Here is a 9,553-nt window from a genome sequence, read left to right as displayed (position 1 = left end):
CTCTTTACTCACATATTCCTATAATACAAGTGCTTTCTCTTTACTTTTAAAAGGTTTTTGAAATCAGTATTTTATTCCAATTCCTAGAATAAATTGTCCAGCTCTTTTCCTCATCAAGTTTTCATATGAGTCTCACGATTTCTTACAAAATTCCAATCGGTAAATTTATTGCTTTTAAAAACTGTAGTCTACAATTAAAATTACCATTTAGCGAATTTTCCCCCCGTTATGGGGCCTTAAAATTTAAAAAAAATTATCTTTACGTAATTTTACCTTTAAAACATGGACATGCCCAATTGTTATCACATCCAACATGTAAAGCTAAAAGACTACCAATTTTGTATATTGAGGAATAGTTGTAGCCTACAATAATTAAAGGTTACAGAGAAATCTGAAAAAAACTGTAAATTTAAAATTCCTAAGTTATTCTTATAAACAAAAAAAAACTGTTTTAGTTTGCTTTTTTATGGACATATGTTTGTCAAACTTACGAATTTCAATTTCTGTGTATTTTAACTCAAGTATTTCCATGAAGACATATTTTTTACCCTACCCATTTAAAAAAAATAAGGGGAGAGTTTTTTTTTTATAAATGTTAATATTATAGGGTGAAATAAATAAATTTGTCAATTTTTTTATTTCACCCTATAATATTAACATTTATTAAAAAAAAATCTCCGCTTATTTTTTTTAAATGGGTAGGGTAAAAAATATGTCTTCATGGAAATATTTGAGTTAAAGTACACACAAATTGAAATTCGCTCAGTTTGCAGGTTTGCTGTGGCGGGGGTATTTTAGTGATTAATGAATAACACATATTTTGTGTTATGTCGATTCAACCATTATTAAAACTTAAATATGTTCTAGCCTCTCCGACTTAAGTAGGGCTGTTTAACCGGCTTAACGTGTCTGTAGTGTTATTAGGGCTGAAGTTGAATAATCGCCGGAGGGGTTGTGTAGTTGCGCAAGTCTGGATCCACTCAGACCTCAACAGTTGAGCGTAGGTCTCACTCGTGGACGGCCGCGTTAAGTCGATAGCGTTGTCTAGAATTTCGGCGTGATTTTAAAAGTTAAATAATTTAACATCATTTTTTATTTGGCTTCTGTAATTTGTAAGTAGTTGTATTTTACCGGATTAAAGGAAAAAAAGGTCTGTATTTTTTTCAGTTTTTTAATATTTACTGAAATGGGATGTGTTACGTTTTTCCTGCAAGTAAAACAAAAGTAGTTGTTATGTTTTTGTTAAAAATAAAAATACCCTTTATACCAGTAAATTTATAAATTGTACATTTTTGTTCAATGTTGAACTATTTAACAATAATTGGATCCGTGTTCTTAAATATTTCTAAAAATTTGTATTACCTTTGTCGATGACGTAAAGTTTGATATAACTTATTTATTCGTACTTCTGCATATAAGTTAAATCTGTCTCAATGATATATAGATTTTACTTTTAACAAAAAAAATATTTTATTGCATTATTAATTCATAATGCGATTTAATTGTGAGAGTTGGTGGTTGTTATTAATTTAAAGACTAGTTTTATCTCCAATTTCAGTCAATTCATTCATAGATATGATTTATTAAGGGCGCTCTGCGATCACAGTATAGCAGTTAATTAGGAAAATTGATGTTCTTCTTTTATTAATATATTTATTATCTGTATATTTATCTATATATTATCTTTATATTAATATATTTATTATTGTACCTTTAAATATTATATTAATTATATTTATTATAAACGGTCATCACCATTATAGGATGCATTGTTAGGGATGTATCGGGTCATAAACTTTAAAAAACAAAAAGTATTTTAACTGTAAGTTTATTATTCCATAACAAATCCAAATGTTATGTCCTGGATATTTTGGTAAAGTGGAATACAATATTAGTCCAAAGCAGTTGGATTAAGAGTTATATCTCTTTGACTGAACTTTTGGTGTTTTAAAAAGTTCTCTTTAAAATTATGTTTGCACATTTCCAGGAACGTTTTCAGTTTATTAAACGATGAATATTTAATTCTCTGGGGATAATTTTGTTTTTGAGGTTTCTTTATGCAGCTATGTCTTTCAAAATTGTTTTTTTTATAGTATAGTTGTTTTAGTATAGTGTAGTTTTAGTTGTGTTTAGTATAAACTCAAAATATCGGTACTAATAACTCACATTAAATTTCTTAGGAATAAACGTTTATCAATGTACTATATCACTTAATAGTAAGTAATAGCAATATGTGGTTTGAGCCAATATGGTTCTGTTTGAATATATAGCCACCATCGCCTATAAAAGCTTTAATTTAATACATTTTGAGTATAAATATTTGATCAGACTTTTCAAAATTTATTTAAAAAACTATCCCCACCATTATCTCACAGTATTTATAATACAGATTTTTAAGGCGTAAGTTATTTTTTTTTTAGCTTGTAGATAATAACTGTAGATTGTTCTTTCGATAAATACAGTTGGGAACAGTTTAAACACTCGTAAAAACAAAACATAAAAACATAAAAACGTAGAAATTGATTGTTACAGCATAACTAATTGAGTGGGTTTCGTTAAATTCTGGTTTTGATTTTTTCAGCCCCTCGACAAAGTTTTCCAACTCGATACTATGAAGGCATTGCTCTCTACAAACATTACATAAACATTTACTGTTTCATTACACCAGCAATCGAAGTGATTTAAAAAGTCAAAAATTTCAATTCCATTCAGTATTGTATTTTAATAGTAACAATGCTAATATAAATGAATCATTAATTTTAATTACTTAAGATTATATTATAATTTACTGTGATTAGTTAATAGGCTTTAATAATTAATAATTATTAATTAAATTATTAGTTAAATTATTAATAATTTAATAATTTATTAGTTATTATTAATCTTAGATGAGAAATTATTTAATCAGAACTTTGTCTTAAACTATATCAGATTGGGTTTCCTAATGCCCTTATTTATTTTTGTCCTAGGTCAAAAATAAATAAGGTATTAGAGAAAATAAAATCCAAGATTAGAGTAAAACATTTTGGATAGCTATATTTATTAATCTGTTTATTTTCTACCATTTTATTTCCCTATGGTTATGATTCATTTTTTTTATATTCATTTCCTTTGACAATACCTAGTAAGTTTTTATTAAATAGTTTTTTAACATTATTTATTTAATTAATTCTTAAACATATTGCACAGGTAAAATATGTATACCCTTTTCAGTAGTGTAGTTAAGTTTAAAATAAAAATTATATTTGTGTGGTAATTAGATATTGTTAAATATTGTGTTGATAAAAAAAACAACCACAATTTCGTAGGGAATAGAAACTTGACTTTGTTTGTCCAACAAGTCAGCATAGTAAGGGTGAGTGACAATCCCAACATCTGCTTATTCTCAGCAGTAGCAAAAGATTTCGACAAAGTTTGGATAAGAAACATCTTGCCTAATCTGTCGAATATTTCAAAATCAGCTGCTGCTGCGTAGGGCACGTGCATGCCTAAATATTAAAAAAGGTTTAAAAATGATCTCAATAACTTTTATGGATTTGGTGTCCGTATTCTTTACTTTTCTCTAGGTTTGGGTATGAGTTATAGTTTTAAATACCTTATAATACGTTGTACGTTTAAATACATTGCATTACTTGTGGTTTGTTATTTTGTGTTCATTTAAAGTTTTGTTCAGCCTCCAAATTTATATTTTAAATGTCAAATTGTTTAAGTCCAAGTCACTTATACTTTCTTTGTAGATGAAAGACTTAATCACTTTATTTTGTATCATATATATTAATTATAATATTTTGAATTCAACTAGTTTGTATCTTTGATACGGAATATGTCCATGTCTAGCTTTATTAAGACTTTCATTTAATCTCCTTCATAATAATAGACAATTTATTATGAATACCATTTACTCAGTGTTGCTGGAACAGAGGTTGTAAGAAAAATGTATTGGTTAAATTATTTATAAATACCTTAAGAACATTTGAGACAAGATTCTATGTTTGGAAATTTTAATATCGCAGTTGACCATTTACGTAGACATACTATAAGGTTGTTCCTTTCAAACATATTTGAATATTATCATATAGCTATCAGATTTTGTAATATATTTGAGAAATATCATTATTTTTTTATACAAAACACCTCTGACAACAATCAACAATATTTTTTGCCTAGTTTGTGAACTCGCACAAATATATGTTGGTTTTCAAGTATGATCATCGACATCAAATAGTTGTGATATCATTCCCTTTTTAACTCATGCTCAGATATAATAACAATACTCTCATCAATCCAATCCTGTACAAATGTTAGCTTCATTATACAGAGTGTTTCGAAACTCTCTCCCGAAACTCCGTGGGCATGTTCCTTAGGTCAAAACAAACAAAATATATCGTATAAACATATATACCCTATTCGTTTTTCGTCTGTCAGTGTGTATGCATTTTTTACATAACTTCTTATAACTTTAAACAACTAGAGGTACCAAATTCAAACTCGGTACTTCTATGATGACTAATAGGACTTATTGTTTTGCAAAGCATCAAGTTTCTACTTTTTATATCTTAAAAATGGTGGGCATTTTTATTTTTTGTTTGTTTAGTAACTCAAAAACCATAGGATTTATAAAAAAAGTTACAAATTACAAAAAGGATGGATATTTAATTCCCTTTGCAGAAACGTACACGTTTTATAGAGTCATAACACAAACAACGGAGAAAAATATTTTTTTCTGAAGTTAAAACTACAAATTTTACAAATTCAATAAATTAGCAGGTTTTACCTTTATAAAAATGGAATTTTCTCCGTCATTTGTGTTATGACCCTATGAAAATTGTACATTTCTCTAAAGTGAGTTGAATTTCCATCCTTTTTGTCATTTTTAACCTTATTATAAGTATTATAATTCATTTCCTACTACTGGAACGTCAGTTATTAATGAATAATATGTTTTTTGTTAGTTATTGAGCTTTGAAAACTAAAAACGGACGCCATTTTAAAGTTATACAAAGTAGAAACTTGATGCTTTACAGAAAATAGTTCCTATTAGTATACTTACATAGTTTTAGTGTATATACGTACCAAGTTTGAAGTTGGTACCTCAAATGGTTCTAAAGTTATAGGAAGTTATGTAAAAAATACATACACACTGACAGACAGAAAACGAAGCAAAATATGGCATATGTTTATATAATATGTTTTGTTTGTTTTGACCTAAGGAACATGCCCACAGAGTTTCGAAAGAGAGTTTCGAAACACCCTGTAATTAATTTGGAGATAAAATCAGTCCAAGAGATAAGGAGCCATTAAGGATCTAAAAGGAAATGCCTTTTCAGTATTGAACTTACGAAAGTTGTCATTGCCCTTATGGGATTCCTAGATGGATTTAGAAATAATTCGCTTAGGTAATCTCCATAGTTTAGGAAAGTCTCCTTACTCTTCAAAAACGTTTTATCAACTTAATGTTGTTTTAAATCACAATCAAATAATTTTGTAAATTTGATGTCATTTTAATATATATATTTGTTCGAACTTTTTTAGTTTTAATACTTCACTAATTTACCTTTTGTAAGTATGGACGATTTGTGAATCTTTCAGTAAGCATCTCAAATAATTTAACTTTTATCTGGGATTAAAATCAAAACTCTCGATGAAATGTGACAATGAATGCGAAAAAATCTCTTTTTAAGCCTAAGTGACTTTCTAACTTCACATCTTCTCATAACCTTAATATTTCAGTAAGAACATCAACTTAGTTCACATCGAATGCTTGTTTAAAACTTAAAGTTTCAAGTTTAATATCTTGATATACGAGTTTCCAAGGAGTCTTATATCTGAAGTTACCGTTTGTAAACCTACGCTTCTTGCTTAACGTAAATATTTTGCTGTTTGTAGACTACATTAGCTTTGCTTTACATTGGATGTAGTCAGTAAGGGCCAAAGTGGTATTTTATTGAAACGATTTCCGACCCGTGCATGCAATATAATAATGTTTGTCTACAGAAACCGCAATGCCAAACATGTGCGTGTTTTCGTTCAATTAACCCCGAGTAATCATGAGAATCAGAATCAAACTTTGCATAAACTGTTACTGTCGAGGCTTAGTCTACATTTATTTTTGATTTATATTCCTTTATTAATAACGTTCGTTTCTTAATCTCAATCTAGTTTCACTGCGTACAAAACTACATCATTTTCATCTTCTCTATTTATGGTTTTTTTTTACTTTTGGGTTTTTGCGTATGTAATTTGGTCTTTTTTTACAATTAAAATGTCCAGCCTGTGTGTTGATTTTTAAGATATCTAGGAATTACATGCCTTACTTGACAAAATGGCGTCTGTTATCCAAGGTGAACGGTGTCCTGTTAGTCAAGTAATTTCTCGGATTTTATGATGGTTTAAACATCTTGACCATTAAAAGGCCAATGTTAAATTAAATACGTCCATGAAAACAACCTCGATGATGACAGAAGGACCTTGCAAAAATTAAACTATTTCACAATAATGTTTTAGTCCAATGAATAGATTAAATCAGCGTGAGTAGATTTTAATCAGCAGGAGTGGGTTTTAAGCTTAGGAAATATATATTTTACATGTAGAGACATGAATGAATGAACTAATAACTAAATAAGATGTACTTTATATGTTATTAAGATGCATACATATGTCATGTAAGATTGAATTAAGATTTAACGATTAAGTATCAATATTCAGATTTCCAAAATTATATGAATTATATTGTCTATACAGTTTTAGCTATACTAAACTTGGGTTGAAATTTGACAATATAATAGGTGGTGTGTAAATGATTGTCCTTTTTTATACCAAGGGAGCAAGTATATTTAATTAGTAATCATACAAATAATGTTTTTTAATTTAATTTAATGTCTAAATTTGTCACCAACTTCATAAATGCTATTAATCAGTGAGGATTTTATCGAAATAACCGTTTTAATATTCAGTAAAATAAATTAAAAATATTAATATTTTTGTTAGTGGTTAAATAAATCTTAAAACTGACATATCGTATTTGAATCGATAATAAACTTTAATTCAGTCGAGTTAATAAAACGTAAATTAGTCTTTAATATAAGATATTTTAATATTTTATGAAATAGGTATATATTTTTAAGGTTAAAAGGTGGAAAGTTCATTCGACAGTCCACGTTTTTACAAATTTAATATAGGCCTATAAATCATAATATTGAGTATATTGTACAAATTCAATCGACGTTATTTCAATTTGTTCAAATAAATATAAATCGCCTAACTAAACTACAATACATCGCTTTATCTTTATGGCAAAACCTTAAAAGTAGTTACCAACCTAACCTAGCCTTACCTAACCTAACCTAACCTAACGTAATAAACCACGCATAGGAAGTTAAGAGTTATTATTATAAACGTAATATTATAAATAAATACAGTTAAAGGCCTAAAATTCATAAACAAAAATGGAAAAACTATTTCCTCTGAAAATAGAAGATAGTTGATTATTCACACACTTTTCACAGCCAATTAAAGTAGCAATTCACGCGTTGGATATCGGTCCCACTTGTTCAATGGACATGCAAAGCTCTGAATTCGATGTTTTAGGACTATTTCCGGTTGTATGCAAATGAGTGGTCGTTGTTCAATGGCCAAAAGGATGTTTTGGGTTTTGACACCACGGACATAATAAACACGACATGCTCTCACGGTGGTCCGACTCGAAACGAAAACAAAACGATCAATTGAAAACAAACTTTTCAAACAAGTTCGTTGTTTTGTCAGCTGAATTGATTTAAGTGTGAGAATTACGCTACGTGCTTCATAGCTTATAAATGTTTTGTTAAAGACTTTTCCGTGTACGCGTTTTAATTCATTAAGCGTATAAGTTGACCATAGCAGATGTTTTGAGAGGTGTTATGTAGGTAGATCCTACATTTTTTGTCACATCTTTAAGGGTCTTATGAATGAATGATTAAATGATTTTATTTCCATCAAAAATTTACAAAGTATTAACAAATATAATATTGGAAATATAACTGACCACTTTATCAAGTCGTGTGATCAGTAGAGAAAATTTTAATAATCTAAAAATAAACATTAAATCAGCCTAGCTCAACATAAAAAAGACACCTGCTCTCTGTGATGTTTGACAATCATTTTCTTAATAAAGCTAAATTTTTAAACTACAAAATCAAAGAAAAAATACTTAATTTAAATGAGCATAAAAATTCCATTTATATGAGGCATTTTCATGGACATTAGCATGCATTATACTATTTCAAAAATTTTTTTTCTTTTATTGATGATTCATGTAAGAAGTAGTGAGCACGATCTTGTATTTACACGTTGAATATGTTAAAACTTGATCAACGGGTTTTAAATCAACATTTATGCATATACACTCATGATAAAAATTATTATTGTTGTAAGGAATTTTAATTAAAATCCCGACCGTTATATATGAATCTTTCCGAAATGTTTCTACGTGTATTAATTGTTTAAAATATATTGAACTTCTACAATTTCTACAGCTAATATCTCTATATTTTTAAATTACATGTGCAATTTGAATTAGTCATTAAATTGGGGAATTTATATGTGGACGGGGGGGTCTAAATTAGGGGGTTTCAAATAAAATTTGAAAAAAATACAGTCAATCGAATTTATATGTTTAACATTCAAAGAAAATAAGTGAAGTCTTTCATTTCAAATTTTCTTTAAAAGGCATAGTTTTTTGTATGTCAATGTTAACACAGCTATCGCAAGCATGAAAATAAATTAAAGTAATGTTTAAGGATCAAATGACATGTAAGGCCTCAGTAGGAATATTATGTATGAACAAAGAACAAATTTAATTATTGGATTGATATGTGTTAGAACGACTTCTATAATCATAACTAGCTGATTCGGTCCCGTTTCATTGTGGCTTTATCTTGATAAGACCAAACAATATGTATACCGTCAAAAAGGAACTATTGTTCGGTGCAATAATTTTTAAAACTGTAAAGCACCTTTGTTTTGAGATTCATAGTTTTATATGAAAACTAGTATATATTGTATTTATACAATTATTTGAACCGTGTTTGTAGTAGTTCCAAACTGAAAAGCTAATTTAATTTGTTTCATAACTAAACAGTCAGAAAGGAACAAAAAAGCAATTCCATTTGATAGAATCCTTAATTGAAGGAGATAACCCCAGCTATGCTTTAGCTTGTTTTTTTTATATCTAAAACTAAAATATTTTAATTTTGTTATATTCATAGAATATTTATACGTGGAAAGCTTCTGAGTGGAAAGGTTTAGTCATGTTTGGCGTAGTTCGAGGCTTTGGTCCCCGCGGTACCGAGTTCATACCCCTCCAACCACCGCCTGTTAGCTATCTCATATTTATATTGTTGACGCTCTATGCCTATCCTGAATTAATGTGTACCGGATACAAATTTGCGAAGTATGTCGGTGTACAGCAACGGGGTTTGTTTCATTAAATTAGTTAAGTTAATTACATTTCTTTTGTTAGTTCAATGTAAACTATTTAGGCTTCTTGTTTTACTTACATTTTGACAACGCTAGA

Source organism: Macrosteles quadrilineatus, unplaced genomic scaffold (genome assembly GCF_028750875.1).
Source record: "Macrosteles quadrilineatus isolate MER2022 unplaced genomic scaffold, UCM_ALF_1.0 Scaffold_7__1_contigs__length_78375512, whole genome shotgun sequence".
Classification (NCBI taxonomy): domain Eukaryota; kingdom Metazoa; phylum Arthropoda; class Insecta; order Hemiptera; family Cicadellidae; genus Macrosteles; species Macrosteles quadrilineatus.
Note: the sequence above shows the minus strand (reverse complement) of the source record.